At 45.4% G+C, this 21,126-nt stretch overlaps 1 long non-coding RNA gene and 3 other non-coding genes across 8 annotated transcripts in view; all 4 read right to left on the bottom strand.

The window, feature by feature from the left end:
* LOC148146308 (uncharacterized) overlaps positions 1-21,126 on the bottom strand; it is a 979,539-nt gene that overhangs the window by 883,139 nt on the left and 75,274 nt on the right. The window lies entirely within an intron of this gene.
* On the bottom strand, positions 1,079-1,160 carry trnal-cag (transfer RNA leucine (anticodon CAG)). Its single transcript has one exon. It is a non-coding gene; the product is annotated as a tRNA-Leu (tRNA).
* Positions 5,900-5,972, bottom strand: trnav-cac (transfer RNA valine (anticodon CAC)). The gene has a single exon. It is a non-coding gene; the product is annotated as a tRNA-Val (tRNA).
* On the bottom strand, positions 15,057-15,129 carry trnav-cac (transfer RNA valine (anticodon CAC)). The gene has a single exon. It is a non-coding gene; the product is annotated as a tRNA-Val (tRNA).

The raw sequence follows: 21,126 nt of genomic DNA, 5'->3' as shown, positions 1-21,126 counted from the left end.
GATGACAAAATATAGACAAAGCTGTCGTCGATGTTTATACCGTAGGGCGAGGTGGAATAGGCTGGGACGACTTTCCCTGCAGCGTAACAGCTGCGACATGACCTTATGGAAGGGTGGTTAACTGAGTTTTACCCAAGTTGGTGTGAGTTGAAAACTCGAGAGCATAGCTTTAAGGTGATTGGGCTGAAAGTGACAAAGGACCTGAGGCACATTTCCCACAAACAAGGTTGTGCGTGTTTGGAATGATCTACCAGAGGAAGTGGAGGAGGCTATTACACTCAGAAAATTGCAAAGGTAATCGGGTGAGTTTCTGGATATGATGCGTTTAGAGGGATTGGGGCCAAATGCTGGGGAACGGGACTTGTTTAATTTTGGCGATGTGGTGAGCACGGATGAGGTCCACCGAAGTATCTTTTTCCACGATGTACCCCAATTACGTCATGTTGCTTCCACCGGCTTTAAAGGATTACTTTTTAGCGGAGTTTGCCATCGCAGTCTGTGGCACAAACATTTAGTCTGTTCGACTGCTCACGGGAGAGGTAGTATTGTGAAACACTGCAGAAACGAACGACTGCCTTACTTTAGCTCCGACTGACCATACTCTGCGAAATTTTCCCAGATCCTCTGCTGAGAATTTTTGCTGCTGGAAGTTACCTCAGAAACCCTGTTAAATCGAAATGTATTGAGCGAATCGCAAAACAGAAAGCATTTAACACGGAACACAAACAAACTGGCATATCTCATGCATTTTCAGACACAGAGATGCATGAATGCTAAATGTGATACAGTCCGAGGGCATGAGTCATAAAGTCATCTCACAACTAACAACAGGGCATTTCCAAACGACTCTTTCAAAAAGCTCAACTTGCCTGGGATGGCAGAACTGTTTGCGATTTTCCGAGCGGGAGGCGAACACGATCATGACAGTAGAGACATTTTGAAATATTTGGCAGTATCCCACACCACAGGTCGTTCCCTGGGAAGCAAACCCATTTTACTTTTGTTTTCAATATCAATATACAGTGGGCACCGAAACAGCATTTTAACAAGCAGCAGCGTTGGAGTTGATCAGCAGAAATGGCAGTGGTGGGATTCGAACCCACGCCCCTTTCGAGACTGGAACCTGGATCCAGCGCCTTAGACCGCTCGGCCACACTACCAGCCGGCCGCGCCTCCTCATTTTCTTGTATTTCCAATTGTGCTCCTGCATAACAACAGATGCAAAGTCACATGATAAGGGTTCCATGATTCCTCTCGGACTCGCACAGCTGCTGGGATGTCCTGTCGGACTGGCACAGCTACAATGTCAATTTCGCAGCAGATATTGATAGCCCATCAATCCAGACAAAAATCAATGGTAAACTGAGTCTATCTTCTCAGACTCTTTTCAGCTACAAATCTATCTGTGAGTGCTTGAGAATATGGGTTCGCTTATGATTTGGTCAAATAACCATGAGCTGCTTGACATTACTGCAATTTCGAATCTCGCTTTGCTAAATGATTTCACCCATTGCTCAAAACAGGACGACTTTCACGTTTACACGGAACACGAAACACACCGGACTACAGGGAAAATGCACAAACCTGAGCAGGCCGTAATCCACATCATACCGTGCAGCATAGTTTCAGTCACTGTGTCTGTTTTTTTTTTCAGAATAAGAGTCCCAAAGAATGTTCTCCACCCTAAAACCGGAGGTAACATTACAATCCGAGAACGACAGATCACATTGTGAGAATGCTCTGACCTCGGAGCCAGTTCTAGAAGCCACTTTCCTTGCCTTTTACCTTAACTGTGCAATGTGCTGCAGAGATGTTCACACCTGGACATGAGCCACATGGATACCAACTGCGTTGGAAACCTATGTGGGAATCGACGACAAGCGACTCGATAAATTTTGTTAAATTCCATGGTGCTTTTTAAAAATGCCATTTCTGTTCACCTCAATATAAAAGCTAGTTTCTGAACATAGTAACAGAAGTCACAAGGTAATTACCTCACCGCACCCCCCACTCCGGAAGAGGTGCTAACTGCCCTTGAGTGCTTTTTGTTCTCGATGTGAAGAGCTTTCACGCCTGAGTCACCTTCACGTCTCTGGTTGCTGAGTGAATCACAAAGAAGGAATTTCACCAGAGCTGCAACTGCCTCACTTCTCCACTCGCCCTCCCCGTTTACATTTTCCTGCTCGTCAGTAATTTAAAGAAAACCAAATGGATGCGATGTCATTCTGTAGTCTCTCTGTCGATTCCTCCGTTTCAGTTCCAACATGACTTAGATCTCGGGGCGGACCTTAATACTAGCGACGCTATGAATGCGCAAGTCGAAAGGATCCTCTGAGAGTGCAATTTCTTTCATTGCTGTTGCTGATTGAATGAGCCACTAACGTGCGAATTGCTCCAAAACATGATTCAGGATATCTGGTGCCAATTCTCGCACGTTGAATCACGATTGACAGCTTCCAAATGAGGTCTTTCTGAGACGACCTTGGGGTACATTTGACAAACAGACAAGTTCAGGAATTCGTGGTGCGCTGTGACACCAGAGCATCTGCTTCTTTCCTGTCTTTGAACCGAGCCGCCTGCGCAAGGAAGGCAAATGCGGTACTGCTTTTCGTGGAAGGATCAGAAGGCGGTAACTACACTCTCCAACAGAATGGCATATGATCAGAACCAGGTTGGAGAAAAACTTAACAACGCTTTGCACTGTAATTAAATGGAATTGCATTACATTTCACTACCAGAGCAGATTTGTTCAAGCAAATTCGAAGGCAGGTTTGCAGATGGGAAAGCATGCAAGAAAGTTCAGCTCTTGTCCATGTAAAAGGATGCAGTTGAAGAACAAAGCAGTTTCTGCCCAGTTTCGAACTGGGAACCTTTCGCGCGTGAGGCGAGCGTGATGACCACTACACTACAGACACAAGCCGGAATCGGCAGTGCTGCGACTCAATGGCGTCCAACACTGAATGTTGAATCCGTTCTACGTTTCACCTTTTTGTTTCCAACAGCTCGTTGTTGTCCAGCGTAATTGACATCTTTTAAACGTTAAAAAAAAGACACGTTAAATTGATGACAAAATATAGACAAAGCTGTCGTCGATGTTTATACCGTAGGGCGAGGTGGAATAGGCTGGGACGACTTTCCCTGCAGCGTAACAGCTGCGACATGACCTTATGGAAGGGTGGTTAACTGAGTTTTACCCAAGTTGGTGTGAGTTGAAAACTCGAGAGCATAGCTTTAAGGTGATTGGGCTGAAAGTGACAAAGGACCTGAGGCACATTTCCCACAAACAAGGTTGTGCGTGTTTGGAATGATCTACCAGAGGAAGTGGAGGAGGCTATTACACTCAGAAAATTGCAAAGGTAATCGGGTGAGTTTCTGGATATGATGCGTTTAGAGGGATTGGGGCCAAATGCTGGGGAACGGGACTTGTTTAATTTTGGCGATGTGGTGAGCACGGATGAGGTCCACCGAAGTATCTTTTTCCACGATGTTCCCCAATTACGTCATGCTGCTTCCACCGGCTTTAAAGGATTGCTTTTTAGCGGAGTTTGCCATCGCAGTCTGTGGCACAAACATTTAGTCTGTTCGACTGCTCACGGGAGAGGTAGTATTGTGAAACACTGCAGAAACGAACGACTTCCTTACTTTAGCTCCGACTGACCATACTCTGCGAAATTTTCCCAGATCCTCTGCTGAGAATTTTTGCTGCTGGAAGTTACCTCAGAAACCCTGTTAAATCGAAATGTATTGAGCGAATCGCAAAACAGAAAGCATTTCACACGGAACACAAACAAACTGGCATATCTCATGCATTTTCAGACACAGAGATGCATGAATGCTAAATGTGATACAGTCCGAGGGCATGAGTCATAAAGTAATCTCACAACTAACAACAGGGCATTTCCAAACGACTCTTTCAAAAAGCTCAACTTGCCTGGGATGGCAGAACTGCTTGCGATTTTCCGAGCGGGAGGCGAACACGATCATGACAGTAGAGACATTTTGAAATATTTGGCAGTATCCCACACCACAGGTCGTTCCCTGGGAAGCAAACCCATTTTGTTTTCAATATCAATATACAGTGGGCACCGAAACAGCATTTTAACAAGCTGCAGCGTTGGAGTTGATCAGCAGAAATGGCAGTGGTGGGATTCAAACCCACGCCCCTTTCGAGACTGGAACCTGGATCCAGCGCCTTAGACCGCTCGGCCACACTACCAGCCGGCCGCGCCTCCTCATTTTCTTGTATTTCCAATTGTGCTCCTGCATAACAACAGATGCAAAGTCACATGATAAGGGTTCCATGATTCCTCTCGGACTCGCACAGCTGCTGGGATGTCCTGTCGGACTGGCACAGCTACAATGTCAATTTCGCAGCAGATATTGATAGCCCATCAATCCAGACAAAAATCAATGGTAAACTGAGTCTATCTTCTCAGACTCTTTTCAGCTACAAATGTATCTGTGAGTGCTTGAGAATATGGGTTCGCTTATGATTTGGTCAAATAACCATGAGCTGCTTGACATTACTGCAATTTCGAATCTAGCTTTGCTAAATGATTTCACCCATTGCTCGAAACAGGACGACTTTCACGTTTACACGGAACACGAAACACACCGGACTACAGGGAAAATGCACAAACCTGAGCAGGCCGTAATCCACATCATACCGTGCAGCATAGTTTCAGTCACTGTGTCTGTTTTTTTTTTTCAGAATAAGAGTCCCAAAGAATGTTCTCCACCCTAAAACCGGAGGTAACATTACAATCCGAGAACGACAGATCACATTGTGAGAATGCTCTGACCTCGGAGCCAGTTCTAGAAGCCACTTTCCTTGCCTTTTACCTTAACCGTGCAATGTGCTGCAGAGATGTTCACACCTGGACATGAGCCACATGGATACCAACTGCGTTGGAAACCTATGTGGGAATCGACGACAAGCGACTCGATAAATTTTGTTAAATTCCATGGTGCTTTTTAAAAATGCCATTTCTGTTCACCTCAATATAAAAGCTAGTTTCTGAACATAGTAACAGAAGTCACAAGGTAATTACCTCACCGCACCCCCCACTCCGGAAGAGGTGCTAACTGCCCTTGAGTGCTTTTTGTTCTCGATGTGAAGAGCTTTCACGCCTGAGTCACCTTCACGTCTCTGGTTGCTGAGTGAATCACAAAGAAGGAATTTCACCAGAGCTGCAACTGCCTCACTTCTCCACTCGCCCTCCCCGTTTACATTTTCCTGCTCGTCAGTAATTTAAAGAAAACCAAATGGATGCGATGTCATTCTGTAGCCTCTCTGTCGATTCCTCCGTTTCAGTTCCAACATGACTTAGATCTCGGGGCGGACCTTAATACTAGCGACGCTATGAATGCGCAAGTCGAAAGGTTCCTCTGAGAGTGCAATTTCTTTCATTGCTGTTGCTGATTAAATGAGCCACTAACGTGCGAATTGCTCCAAAACATGATTCAGGATATCTCGTGCCAATTCTCGCACGTTGAATCACGATTGACAGCTTCCAAATGAGTTCTTTCTGAGATGACCTTGGGGTACATTTGACAAACAGACAAGTTCAGGAATTCGTGGTGCGCTGTGACACCAGAGCATCTGCTTCTTTCCTGTCTTTGAACCGAGCCGCCTGCGCAAGGAAGGCAAATGCGGTACTGCTTTTCGTGGAAGGATCAGAAGGCGGTAACTACACTCTCCAACAGAATGGCATATGATCAGAACCAGGTTGGAGAAAAACTTAACAACGCTTTGCACTGTAATTAAATGGAATTGCATTACATTTCACTACCAGAGCAGATTTGTTCAAGCAAATTCGAAGGCAGGTTTGCAGATGGGAAAGCATGCAAGAAAGTTCAGCTCTTGTCCATGTAAAAGGATGCAGTTGAAGAACAAAGCAGTTTCTGCCCAGTTTCGAACTGGGGACCTTTCGCGTGTGAGGCGAACGTGATGACCACTACACTACAGAAACAAGCCGGAATCGGCTGTGCTGCGACTCAATGGCGTCCAACACTGAAAGTTGAATCCGTTCTACGTTTCACCTTTTTGTTTCCAAGAGCTCGTTGTTGTCCAGCGTAATTGACATCTTGAAAACGTAAAAAAAAAGACACGTTAAATTGATGACAAAATATAGACAAAGCTGTCGTCGATGTTTGTACCGTAGGGCGAGGTGGAATAGGCTGGGACGACTTTCCCTGCAGCGTAACAGCTGCGACATGACCTTATGGAAGGGTGGTTAACTGAGTTTTACCCAAGTTGGTGTGAGTTGAAAACACGAGAGCATAGCTTTAAGGTGATTGGGCTGAAAGTGACAAAGGACCTGAGGCACATTTCCCACAAACAAGGTTGTGCGTGTTTGGAATGATCTACCAGAGGAAGTGGAGGAGGCTATTACACTCAGAAAATTGCAAAGGTAATCGGGTGAGTTTCTGGATATGATGCGTTTAGAGGGATTGGGGCCAAATGCTGGGGAACGGGACTTGTTTAATTTTGGCGATGTGGTGAGCACGGATGAGGTCCACCGAAGTATCTTTTTCCACGATGTACCCCAATTACGTCATGTTGCTTCCACCGGCTTTAAAGGATTACTTTTTAGCGGAGTTTGCCATCGCAGTCTGTGGCACAAACATTTAGTCTGTTCGACTGCTCACGGGAGAGGTAGTATTGTGAAACACTGCAGAAACGAACGACTTCCTTACTTTAGCTCCGACTGACCATACTCTGCGAAATTTTCCCAGATCCTCTGCTGAGAATTTTTGCTGCTGGAAGTTACCTCAGAAACCCTGTTAAATCGAAATGTATTGAGCGAATCGCAAAACAGAAAGCATTTCACACGGAACACAAACAAACTGGCATATCTCATGCATTTTCAGACACAGAGATTCATGAATGCTAAATGTGATACAGTCCGAGGGCATGAGTCATAAAGTAATCTCACAACTAACAACAGGGCATTTCCAAACGACTCTTTCAAAAAGCTCAACTTGCCTGGGATGGCAGAACTGCTTGCGGTTTTCCGAGCGGGAGGCGAACACGATCATGACAGTAGAGACATTTTGAAATATTTGGCAGTATCCCACACCACAGGTCGTTCCCTGGGAAGCAAACCCATTTTGTTTTCAATATCAATATACAGTGGGCACCGAAACAGCATTTTAACAAGCTGCAGCGTTGGAGTTGATCAGCAGAAATGGCAGTGGTGGGATTCGAACCCACGCCCCTTTCGAGACTAGAACCTGGATCCAGCGCCTTAGACCGCTCGGCCACACTACCAGCCGGCCGCGCCTCCTCATTTTCTTGTATTTCCAATTGTGCTCCTGCATAACAACAGATGCAAAGTCACATGATAAGGGTTCCATGATTCCTCTCGGACTCGCACAGCTGCTGGGATGTCCTGTCGGACTGGCACAGCTACAATGTCAATTTCGCAGCAGATATTGATAGCCCATCAATCCAGACAAAAATCAATGGTAAACTGAGTCTATCTTCTCAGACTCTTTTCAGCTACAAATGTATCTGTGAGTGCTTGAGAATATGGGTTCGCTTATGATTTGGTCAAATAACCATGAGCTGCTTGACATTACTGCAATTTCGAATCTAGCTTTGCTAAATGATTTCACCCATTGCTCGAAACAGGACGACTTTACACGGAACACGAAACACACCGGACTACAGGGAAAATGCACAAACCTGAGCAGGCCGTAATCCACATCATACCGTGCAGCATAGTTTCAGTCACTGTGTCTGTTTTTTTTTCAGAATAAGAGTCCCAAAGAATGTTCTCCACCCTAAACCGGAGGTAACATTACAATCCGAGAACGACAGATCACATTGTGAGAATGCTCTGACCTCGGAGCCAGTTCTAGAAGCCACTTTCCTTGCCTTTTACCTTAACCGTGCAATGTGCTGCAGAGATGTTCACACCTGGACATGAGCCACATGGATACCAACTGCGTTGGAAACCTATGTGGGAATCGACGACAAGCGACTCGATAAATTTTGTTAAATTCCATGGTGCTTTTTAAAAATGCCATTTCTGTTCACCTCAATATAAAAGCTAGTTTCTGAACATAGTAACAGAAGTCACAAGGTAATTACCTCACCGCACCCCCCACTCCGGAAGAGGTGCTAACTGCCCTTGAGTGCTTTTTGTTCTCGATGTGAAGAGCTTTCACGCCTGAGTCACCTTCACGTCTCTGGTTGCTGAGTGAATCACAAAGAAGGAATTTCACCAGAGCTGCAACTGCCTCACTTCTCCACTCGCCCTCCCCGTTTACATTTTCCTGCTCGTCAGTAATTTAAAGAAAACCAAATGGATGCGATGTCATTCTGTAGCCTCTCTGTCGATTCCTCCGTTTCAGTTCCAACATGACTTAGATCTCGGGGCGGACCTTAATACTAGCGACGCTATGAATGCGCAAGTCGAAAGGTTCCTCTGAGAGTGCAATTTCTTTCATTGCTGTTGCTGATTAAATGAGCCACTAACGTGCGAATTGCTCCAAAACATGATTCAGGATATCTAGTGCCAATTCTCGCACGTTGAATCACGATTGACAGCTTCCAAATGAGTTCTTTCTGAGATGACCTTGGGGTACATTTGACAAACAGACAAGTTCAGGAATTCGTGGTGCGCTGTGACACCAGAGCATCTGCTTCTTTCCTGTCTTTGAACCGAGCCGCCTGCGCAAGGAAGGCAAATGCGGTACTGCTTTTCGTGGAAGGATCAGAAGGCGGTAACTACACTCTCCAACAGAATGGCATATGATCAGAACCAGGTTGGAGAAAAACTTAACAACGCTTTGCACTGTAATTAAATGGAATTGCATTACATTTCACTACCAGAGCAGATTTGTTCAAGCAAATTCGAAGGCAGGTTTGCAGATGGGAAAGCATGCAAGAAAGTTCAGCTCTTGTCCATGTAAAAGGATGCAGTTGAAGAACAAAGCAGTTTCTGCCCAGTTTCGAACTGGGGACCTTTCGCGTGTGAGGCGAACGTGATGACCACTACACTACAGAAATAAGCCGGAATCGGCAGTGCTGCGACTCAATGGCGTCCAACACTGAAAGTTGAATCCGTTCTACGTTTCACCTTTTTGTTTCCAATAGCTCGTTGTTGTCCAGCGTAATTGACATCTTGAAAACGTAAAAAAAAAAGACACGTTAAATTGATGACAAAATATAGACAAAGCTGTCGTCGATGTTTGTACCGTAGGGCGAGGTGGAATAGGCTGGGACGACTTTCCCTGCAGCGTAACAGCTGCGACATGACCTTATGGAAGGGTGGTTAACTGAGTTTTACCCAAGTTGGTGTGAGTTGAAAACTCGAGAGCATAGCTTTAAGGTGATTGGGCTGAAAGTGACAAAGGACCTGAGGCACATTTCCCACAAAGAAGGTTGTGCGTGTTTGGAATGATCTGCCAGAGGAAGTGGAGCAGGCTATTACACTCAGAAAATTGCAAAGGTAATCGGGTGAGTTTCTGGATATGATGCGTTTAGAGGGATTGGGGCCAAATGCTGGGGAACGGGACTTGTTTAATTTTGGCGATGTGGTGAGCACGGATGAGGTCCACCGAAGTATCTTTTTCCACGATGTACCCCAATTACGTCATGTTGCTTCCACCGGCTTTAAAGGATTACTTTTTAGCGGAGTTTGCTATCGCAGTCTGTGGCACAAACATTTAGTCTGTTCGACTGCTCACGGGAGAGGTAGTATTGTGAAACACTGCAGAAACGAACGACTTCCTTACTTTAGCTCCGACTGACCATACTCTGCGAAATTTTCCCAGATCCTCTGCTGAGAATTTTTGCTGCTGGAAGTTACCTCAGAAACCCTGTTAAATCGAAATGTATTGAGCGAATCGCAAAACAGAAAGCATTTAACACGGAACACAAACAAACTGGCATATCTCATGCATTTTCAGACACAGAGATGCATGAATGCTAAATGTGATACAGTCCGAGGGCATGAGTCATAAAGTAATCTCACAACTAACAACAGGGCATTTCCAAACGACTCTTTCAAAAAGCTCAACTTGCCTGGGATGGCAGAACTGCTTGCGATTTTCCGAGCGGGAGGCGAACACGATCATGACAGTAGAGACATTTTGAAATATTTGGCAGTATCCCACACCACAGGTCGTTCCCTGGGAAGCAAACCCATTTTGTTTTCAATATCAATATACAGTGGGCACCGAAACAGCATTTTAACAAGCTGCAGCGTTGGAGTTGATCAGCAGAAATGGCAGTGGTGGGATTCGAACCCACGCCCCTTTCGAGACTAGAACCTGGATCCAGCGCCTTAGACCGCTCGGCCACACTCCCAGCCGGCCGCGCCTCCTCATTTTCTTGTATTTCCAATTGTGCTCCTGCATAACAACAGATGCAAAGTCACATGATAAGGGTTCCATGATTCCTCTCGGACTCGCACAGCTGCTGGGATGTCCTGTCGGACTGGCACAGCTACAATGTCAATTTCGCAGCAGATATTGATAGCCCATCAATCCAGACAAAAATCAATGGTAAACTGAGTCTATCTTCTCAGACTCTTTTCAGCTACAAATGTATCTGTGAGTGCTTGAGAATATGGGTTCGCTTATGATTTGGTCAAATAACCATGAGCTGCTTGACATTACTGCAATTTCGAATCTAGCTTTGCTAAATGATTTCACCCATTGCTCGAAACAGGACGACTTTCACGTTTACACGGAACACGAAACACACCGGACTACAGGGAAAATGCACAAACCTGAGCAGGCCATAATCCACATCATACCGTGCAGCATAGTTTCAGTCACTGTGTCTGTTTTTTTTTCAGAATAAGAGTCCCAAAGAATGTTCTCCACCCTAAAACCGGAGGTAACATTACAATCCGAGAACGACAGATCACATTGTGAGAATGCTCTGACCTCGGAGCCAGTTCTAGAAGCCACTTTCCTTGCCTTTTACCTTAACCGTGCAATGTGCTGCAGAGATGTTCACACCTGGACATGAGCCACATGGATACCAACTGCGTTGGAAACCTATGTGGGAATCGACGACAAGCGACTCGATAAATTTTGTTAAATTCCATGGTGCTTTTTAAAAATGCCATTTCTGTTCACCTCAATATAAAAGCTAGTTTCTGAACATAGTAACAGAAGTCACAAGGTAATTACCTCACCGCACCCCCCACTCCGGAAGAGGTGCTAACTGCCCTTGAGTGCTTTTTGTTCTCGATGTGAAGAGCTTTCACGCCTGAGTCACCTTCACGTCTCTGGTTGCTGAGTGAATCACAAAGAAGGAATTTCACCAGAGCTGCAACTGCCTCACTTCTCCACTCGCCCTCCCCGTTTACATTTTCCTGCTCGTCAGTAATTTAAAGAAAACCAAATGGATGCGATGTCATTCTGTAGCCTCTCTGTCGATTCCTCCGTTTCAGTTCCAACATGACTTAGATCTCGGGGCGGACCTTAATACTAGCGACGCTATGAATGCGCAAGTCGAAAGGTTCCTCTGAGAGTGCAATTTCTTTCATTGCTGTTGCTGATTAAATGAGCCACTAACGTGCGAATTGCTCCAAAACATGATTCAGGATATCTAGTGCCAATTCTCGCACGTTGAATCACGATTGACAGCTTCCAAATGAGTTCTTTCTGAGATGACCTTGGGGTACATTTGACAAACAGACAAGTTCAGGAATTCGTGGTGCGCTGTGACACCAGAGCATCTGCTTCTTTCCTGTCTTTGAACCGAGCCGCCTGCGCAAGGAAGGCAAATGCGGTACTGCTTTTCGTGGAAGGATCAGAAGGCGGTAACTACACTCTCCAACAGAATGGCATATGATCAGAACCAGGTTGGAGAAAAACTTAACAACGCTTTGCACTGTAATTAAATGGAATTGCATTACATTTCACTACCAGAGCAGATTTGTTCAAGCAAATTCGAAGGCAGGTTTGCAGATGGGAAAGCATGCAAGAAAGTTCAGCTCTTGTCCATGTAAAAGGATGCAGTTGAAGAACAAAGCAGTTTCTGCCCAGTTTCGAACTGGGGACTTTTCGCGTGTGAGGCGAACGTGATGACCACTACACTACAGAAACAAGCCGGAATCGGCAGTGCTGCGACTCAATGGCGTCCAACACTGAAAGTTGAATCCGTTCTACGTTTCACCTTTTTGTTTCCAAGAGCTCGTTGTTGTCCAGCGTAATTGACATCTTGAAAACGTAAAAAAAAAGACACGTTAAATTGATGACAAAATATAGACAAAGCTGTCGTCGATGTTTGTACCGTAGGGCGAGGTGGAATAGGCTGGGACGACTTTCCCTGCAGCGTAACAGCTGCGACATGACCTTATGGAAGGGTGGTTAACTGAGTTTTACCCAAGTTGGTGTGAGTTGAAAACACGAGAGCATAGCTTTAAGGTGATTGGGCTGAAAGTGACAAAGGACCTGAGGCACATTTCCCACAAACAAGGTTGTGCGTGTTTGGAATGATCTACCAGAGGAAGTGGAGGAGGCTATTACACTCAGAAAATTGCAAAGGTAATCGGGTGAGTTTCTGGATATGATGCGTTTAGAGGGATTGGGGCCAAATGCTGGGGAACGGGACTTGTTTAATTTTGGCGATTGGTGAGCACGGATGAGGTCCACCGAAGTATCTTTTTCCACGATGTACCCCAATTACGTCATGTTGCTTCCACCGGCTTTAAAGGATTACTTTTTAGCGGAGTTTGCCATCGCAGTCTGTGGCACAAACATTTAGTCTGTTCGACTGCTCACGGGAGAGGTAGTATTGTGAAACACTGCAGAAACGAACGACTTCCTTACTTTAGCTCCGACTGACCATACTCTGCGAAATTTTCCCAGATCCTCTGCTGAGAATTTTTGCTGCTGGAAGTTACCTCAGAAACCCTGTTAAATCGAAATGTATTGAGCGAATCGCAAAACAGAAAGCATTTAACACGGAACACAAACAAACTGGCATATCTCATGCATTTTCAGACACAGAGATGCATGAATGCTAAATGTGATACAGTCCGAGGGCATGAGTCATAAAGTAATCTCACAACTAACAACAGGGCATTTCCAAACGACTCTTTCAAAAAGCTCAACTTGCCTGGGATGGCAGAACTGCTTGCGATTTTCCGAGCGGGAGGCGAACACGATCATGACAGTAGAGACATTTTGAAATATTTGGCAGTATCCCACACCACAGGTCGTTCCCTGGGAAGCAAACCCATTTTGTTTTCAATATCAATATACAGTGGGCACCGAAACAGCATTTTAACAAGCTGCAGCGTTGGAGTTGATCAGCAGAAATGGCAGTGGTGGGATTCGAACCCACGCCCCTTTCGAGACTAGAACCTGGATCCAGCGCCTTAGACCGCTCGGCCACACTACCAGCCGGCCGCGCCTCCTCATTTTCTCGTATTTCCAATTGTGCTCCTGCATAACAACAGATGCAAAGTCACATGATAAGGGTTCCATGATTCCTCTCGGACTCGCACAGCTGCTGGGATGTCCTGTCGGACTGGCACAGCTACAATGTCAATTTCGCAGCAGATATTGATAGCCCATCAATCCAGACAAAAATCAATGGTAAACTGAGTCTATCTTCTCAGACTCTTTTCAGCTACAAATGTATCTGTGAGTGCTTGAGAATATGGGTTCGCTTATGATTTGGTCAAATAACCATGAGCTGCTTGACATTACTGCAATTTCGAATCTAGCTTTGCTAAATGATTTCAACCATTGCTCGAAAAAGGACGACTTTCACGTTTACACGGAACACGAAACACACCGGACTACAGGGAAAATGCACAAACCTGAGCAGTCCGTAATCCACATCATACCGTGCAGCATAGTTTCAGTCACTGTGTCTGTTTTTTTTTCAGAATAAGAGTCCCAAAGAATGTTCTCCACCCTAAACCCGGAGGTAACATTACAATCCGAGAACGACAGATCACATTGTGAGAATGCTCTGACCTCGGAGCCAGTTCTAGAAGCCACTTTCCTTGCCTTTTACCTTAACCGTGCAATGTGCTGCAGAGATGTTCACACCTGGACATGAGCCACATGGATACCAACTGCGTTGGAAACCTATGTGGGAATCGACGACAAGCGACTCGATAAATTTTGTTAAATTCCATGGTGCTTTTTAAAAATGCCATTTCTGTTCACCTCAATATAAAAGCTAGTTTCTGAACATAGTAACAGAAGTCACAAGGTAATTACCTCACCGCACCCCCCACTCCGGAAGAGGTGCTAACTGCCCTTGAGTGCTTTTTGTTCTCGATGTGAAGAGCTTTCACGCCTGAGTCACCTTCACGTCTCTGGTTGCTGAGTGAATCACAAAGAAGGAATTTCACCAGAGCTGCAACTGCCTCACTTCTCCACTCGCCCTCCCCGTTTACATTTTCCTGCTCGTCAGTAATTTAAAGAAAACCAAATGGATGCGATGTCATTCTGTAGCCTCTCTGTCGATTCCTCCGTTTCAGTTCCAACATGACTTAGATCTCGGGGCGGACCTTAATACTAGCGACGCTATGAATGCGCAAGTCGAAAGGTTCCTCTGAGAGTGCAATTTCTTTCATTGCTGTTGCTGATTAAATGAGCCACTAACGTGCGAATTGCTCCAAAACATGATTCAGGATATCTAGTGCCAATTCTCGCACGTTGAATCACGATTGACAGCTTCCAAATGAGTTCTTTCTGAGATGACCTTGGGGTACATTTGACAAACAGACAAGTTCAGGAATTCGTGGTGCGCTGTGACACCAGAGCATCTGCTTCTTTCCTGTCTTTGAACCGAGCCGCCTGCGCAAGGAAGGCAAATGCGGTACTGCTTTTCGTGGAAGGATCAGAAGGCGGTAACTACACTCTCCAACAGAATGGCATATGATCAGAACCAGGTTGGAGAAAAACTTAACAACGCTTTGCACTGTAATTAAATGGAATTGCATTACATTTCACTACCAGAGCAGATTTGTTCAAGCAAATTCGAAGGCAGGTTTGCAGATGGGAAAGCATGCAAGAAAGTTCAGCTCTTGTCCATGTAAAAGGATGCAGTTGAAGAACAAAGCAGTTTCTGCCCAGTTTCGAACTGGGGACCTTTCGCGTGTGAGGCGAACGTGATGACCACTACACTACAGAAACAAGCCGGAATCGGCAGTGCTGCGACTCAATGGCGTCCAACACTGAAAGTTGAATCCGTTCTACGTTTCACCTTTTTGTTTCCAAGAGCTCGTTGTTGTCCAGCGTAATTGACATCTTGAAAACGTAAAAAAAAAGACACGTTAAATTGATGACAAAATATAGACAAAGCTGTCGTCGATGTTTGTACCGTAGGGCGAGGTGGAATAGGCTGGGACGACTTTCCCTGCAGCGTAACAGCTGCGACATGACCTTATGGAAGGGTGGTTAACTGAGTTTTACCCAAGTTGGTGTGAGTTGAAAACACGAGAGCATAGCTTTAAGGTGATTGGGCTGAAAGTGACAAAGGACCTGAGGCACATTTCCCACAAACAAGGTTGTGCGTGTTTGGAATGATCTACCAGAGGAAGTGGAGGAGGCTATTACACTCAGAAAATTGCAAAGGTAATCGGGTGAGTTTCTGGATATGATGCGTTTAGAGGGATTGGGGCCAAATGCTGGGGAACGGGACTTGTTTAATTTTGGCGATTGGTGAGCACGGATGAGGTCCACCGAAGTATCTTTTTCCACGATGTACCCCAATTACGTCATGTTGCTTCCACCGGCTTTAAAGGATTACTTTTTAGCGGAGTTTGCCATCGCAGTCTGTGGCACAAACATTTAGTCTGTTCGACTGCTCACGGGAGAGGTAGTATTGTGAAACACTGCAGAAACGAACGACTTCCTTACTTTAGCTCCGACTGACCATACTCTGCGAAATTTTCCCAGATCCTCTGCTGAGAATTTTTGCTGCTGGAAGTTACCTCAGAAACCCTGTTAAATCGAAATGTATTGAGCGAATCGCAAAACAGAAAGCATTTAACACGGAACACAAACAAACTGGCATATCTCATGCATTTTCAGACACAGAGATGCATGAATGCTAAATGTGATACAGTCCGAGGGCATGAGTCATAAAGTAATCTCACAACTAACAACAGGGCATTTCCAAACGACTCTTTCAAAAAGCTCAACTTGCCTGGGATGGCAGAACTGCTTGCGATTTTCCGAGCGGGAGGCGAACACGATCATGACAGTAGAGACATTTTGAAATATTTGGCAGTATCCCACACCACAGGTCGTTCCCTGGGAAGCAAACCCATTTTGTTTTCAATATCAATATACAGTGGGCACCGAAACAGCATTTTAACAAGCTGCAGCGTTGGAGTTGATCAGCAGAAATGGCAGTGGTGGGATTCGAACCCACGCCCCTTTCGAGACTAGAATATGGATTCAGCGCCTTAGACCGCTCGGCCACACTACCAGCCGGCCGCGCCTCCTCATTTTCTTGTATTTCCAATTGTGCTCCTGCATAACAACAGATGCAAAGTCACATGATAAGGGTTCCATGATTCCTCTCGGACTCGCACAGCTGCTGGGATGTCCTGTCGGACTGGCACAGCTACAATGTCAATTTCGCAGCAGATATTGATAGCCCATCAATCCAGACAAAAATCAATGGTAAACTGAGTTTATCTTCTCAGACTCTTTTCAGCTACAAATGTATCTGTGAGTGCTTGAGAATATGGGTTCGCTTATGATTTGGTCAAATAACCATGAGCTGCTTGACATTACTGCAATTTCGAATCTAGCTTTGCTAAATGATTTCACCCATTGCTCGAAACAGGACGACGTTCACGTTTACACGGAACACGAAACACACCGGACTACAGGGAAAATGCACAAACCTGAGCAGGCCGTAATCCACATCATACCGTGCAGCATAGTTTCAGTCACTGTGTCTGTTTTTTTTTCAGAATAAGAGTCCCAAAGAATGTTCTCCACCCTAAAACCGGAGGTAACATTACAATCCGAGAACGACAGATCACATTGTGAGAATGCTCTGACCTCGGAGCCAGTTCTAGAAGCCACTTTCCTTGCCTTTTACCTTAACCGTGCAATGTGCTGCAGAGATGTTCACACCTGGACATGAGCCACATGGATACCAACTGCGTTGGAAACCTATGTGGGAATCGACGACAAGCGACTCGATAAATTTTGTTAAATTCCATGGTGCTTTTTAAAAATGCCATTTCTGTTCACCTCAATATAAAAGCTAGTTTCTGAACATAATAACAGAAGTCACAAGGTAATTACCTCACCGCACCCCCCACTCCGGAAGAGGTGCTAACTGCCCTTGAGTGCTTTTTGTTCTCGATGTGAAGAGCTTTCACGCCTGAGTCACCTTCACGTCTCTGGTTGCTGAGTGAATCACAAAGAAGGAATTTCACCAGAGCTGCAACTGCCTCACTTCTCCACTCGCCCTCCCCGTTTACATTTTCCTGCTCGTCAGTAATTTAAAGAAAACCAAATGGATGCGATGTCATTCTGTAGCCTCTCTGTCGATTCCTCCGTTTCAGTTCCAACATGACTTAGATCTCGGGGCGGACCTTAATACTAGCGACGCTATGAATGCGCAAGTCGAAAGGTTCCTCTGAGAGTGCAATTTCTTTCATTGCTGTTGCTGATTAAATGAGCCACTAACGTGCGAATTGCTCCAAAACATGATTCAGGATATCTAGTGCCAATTCTCGCACGTTGAATCACGATTGACAGCTTCCAAATGAGGTCTTTCTGAGATGACCTTGGGGTACATTTGACAAACAGACAAGTTCAGGAATTCGTGGTGCGCTGTGACACCAGAGCATCTGCTTCTTTCCTGTCTTTGAACCGAGCCGCCTGCGCAAGGAAGGCAGATGCGGTACTGCTTTTCGTGGAAGGATCAGAAGGCGGTAACTACACTCTCCAACAGAATGGCATATGATCAGAACCAGGTTGGAGAAAAACTTAACAACGCTTTGCACTGTAATTAAATGGAATTGCATTACATTTCACTACCAGAGCAGATTTGTTCAAGCAAATTCGAAGGCAGGTTTGCAGATGGGAAAGCATGCAAGAAAGTTCAGCTCTTGTCCATGTAAAAGGATGCAGTTGAAGAACAAAGCAGTTTCTGCCCAGTTTCGAACTGGGGACTTTTCGCGTGTGAGGCGAACGTGATGACCACTACACTACAGAAACAAGCCGGAATCGGCAGTGCTGCGACTCAATGGCGTCCAACACTGAAAGTTGAATCCGTTCTACGTTTCACCTTTTTGTTTCCAAGAGCTCGTTGTTGTCCAGCGTAATTGACATCTTGAAAACGTAAAAAAAAAGACACGTTAAATTGATGACAAAATATAGACAAAGCTGTCGTCGATGTTTGTACCGTAGGGCGAGGTGGAATAGGCTGGGACGACTTTCCCTGCAGCGTAACAGCTGCGACATGACCTTATGGAAGGGTGGTTAACTGAGTTTTACCCAAGTTGGTGTGAGTTGAAAACACGAGAGCATAGCTTTAAGGTGATTGGGCTGAAAGTGACAAAGGACCTGAGGCACATTTCCCACAAACAAGGTTGTGCGTGTTTGGAATGATCTACCAGAGGAAGTGGAGGAGGCTATTACACTCAGAAAATTGCAAAGGTAATCGGGTGAGTTTCTGGATATGATGCGTTTAGAGGGATTGGGGCCAAATGCTGGGGAACGGGACTTGTTTAATTTTGGCGATTGGTGAGCACGGATGAGGTCCACCGAAGTATCTTTTTCCACGATGTACCCCAATTACGTCATGTTGCTTCCACCGGCTTTAAAGGATTACTTTTTAGCGGAGTTTGCCATCGCAGTCTGTGGCACAAACATTTAGTCTGTTCGACTGCTCACGGGAGAGGTAGTATTGTGAAACACTGCAGAAACGAACGACTTCCTTACTTTAGCTCCGACTGACCATACTCTGCGACATTTTCCCAGATCCTCTGCTGAGAATTTTTGCTGCTGGAAGTTACCTCAGAAACCCTGTTAAATCGAAATGTATTGAGCGAATCGCAAAACAGAAAGCATTTAACACGGAACACAAACAAACTGGCATATCTCATGCATTTTCAGACACAGAGATGCATGAATGCTAAATGTGATACAGTCCGAGGGCATGAGTCATAAAGTAATCTCACAACTAACAACAGGGCATTTCCAAACGACTCTTTCAAAAAGCTCAACTTGCCTGGGATGGCAGAACTGCTTGCGATTTTCCGAGCGGGAGGCGAACACGATCATGACAGTAGAGACATTTTGAAATATTTGGCAGTATCCCACACCACAGGTCGTTCCCTGGGAAGCAAACCCATTTTGTTTTCAATATCAATATACAGTGGGCACCGAAACAGCATTTTAACAAGCTGCAGCGTTGGAGTTGATCAGCAGAAATGGCAGTGGTGGGATTCGAACCCACGCCCCTTTCGAGACTAGAACCTGGATCCAGCGCCTTAGACCGCTCGGCCACACTACCAGCCGGCCGCGCCTCCTCATTTTCTTGTATTTCCAATTGTGCTCCTGCATAACAACAGATGCAAAGTCACATGATAAGGGTTCCATGATTCCTCTCGGACTCGCACAGCTGCTGGGATGTCCTGTCGGACTGGCACAGCTACAATGTCAATTTCGCAGCAGATATTGATAGCCCATCAATCCAGACAAAAATCAATGGTAAACTGAGTCTATCTTCTCAGACTCTTTTCAGCTACAAATGTATCTGTGAGTGCTTGAGAATATGGGTTCGCTTATGATTTGGTCAAATAACCATGAGCTGCTTGACATTACTGCAATTTCGAATCTAGCTTTGCTAAATGATTTCAACCATTGCTCGAAAAAGGACGACTTTCACGTTTACACGGAACACGAAACACACCGGACTACAGGGAAAATGCACAAACCTGAGCAGGCCGTAATCCACATCATACCGTGCAGCATAGTTTCAGTCACTGTGTCTGTTTTTTTTTCAGAATAAGAGTCCCAAAGAATGTTCTCCACCCTAAACCCGGAGGTAACATTACAATCCGAGAACGACAGATCACATTGTGAGAATGCTCTGACCTCGGAGCCAGTTCTAGAAGCCACTTTCCTTGCCTTTTACCTTAACCGTGCAATGTGCTGCAGAGATGTTCACACCTGGACATGAGCCACATGGATACCAACTGCGTTGGAAACCTATGTGGGAATCGACGACAAGCGACTCGATAAATTTTGTTAAATTCCATGGTGCTTTTTAAAAATGCCATTTCTGTTCACCTCAATATAAAAGCTAGTTTCTGAACATAGTAACAGAAGTCACAAGGTAATTACCTCACCGCACCCCCCACTCCGGAAGAGGTGCTAACTGCCCTTGAGTGCTTTTTGTTCTCGATGTGAAGAGCTTTCACGCCTGAGTCACCTTCACGTCTCTGGTTGCTGAGTGAATCACAAAGAAGGAATTTCACCAGAGCTGCAACTGCCTCACTTCTCCACTCGCCCTCCCCGTTTACATTTTCCTGCTCGTCAGTAATTTAAAGAAAACCAAATGGATGCGATGTCATTCTGTAGCCTCTCTGTCGATTCCTCCGTTTCAGTTCCAACATGACTTAGATCTCGGGGCGGACCTTAATACTAGCGACGCTATGAATGCGCAAGTCGAAAGGTTCCTCTGAGAGTGCAATTTCTTTCATTGCTGTTGCTGATTAAATGAGCCACTAACGTGCGAATTGCTCCAAAACATGATTCAGGATATCTAGTGCCAATTCTCGCACGTTGAATCACGATTGACAGCTTCCAAATGAGTTCTTTCTGAGATGACCTTGGGGTACATTTGACAAACAGACAAGTTCAGGAATTCGTGGTGCGCTGTGACACCAGAGCATCTGCTTCTTTCCTGTCTTTGAACCGAGCCGCCTGCGCAAGGAAGGCAAATGCGGTACTGCTTTTCGTGGAAGGATCAGAAGGCGGTAACTACACTCTCCAACAGAATGGCATATGATCAGAACCAGGTTGGAGAAAAACTTAACAACGCTTTGCACTGTAATTAAATGGAATTGCATTACATTTCACTACCAGAGCAGATTTGTTCAAGCAAATTCGAAGGCAGGTTTGCAGATGGGAAAGCATGCAAGAAAGTTCAGC

This window comes from Chiloscyllium plagiosum, unplaced genomic scaffold, assembly GCF_037043375.1.
Source record: "Chiloscyllium plagiosum isolate Xiang-an unplaced genomic scaffold, Cpla_swu_hap1 HiC_scaffold_21, whole genome shotgun sequence".
NCBI lineage: Eukaryota > Metazoa > Chordata > Chondrichthyes > Orectolobiformes > Hemiscylliidae > Chiloscyllium > Chiloscyllium plagiosum.
This window is presented reverse-complemented; position numbering and strand designations above follow the sequence as displayed.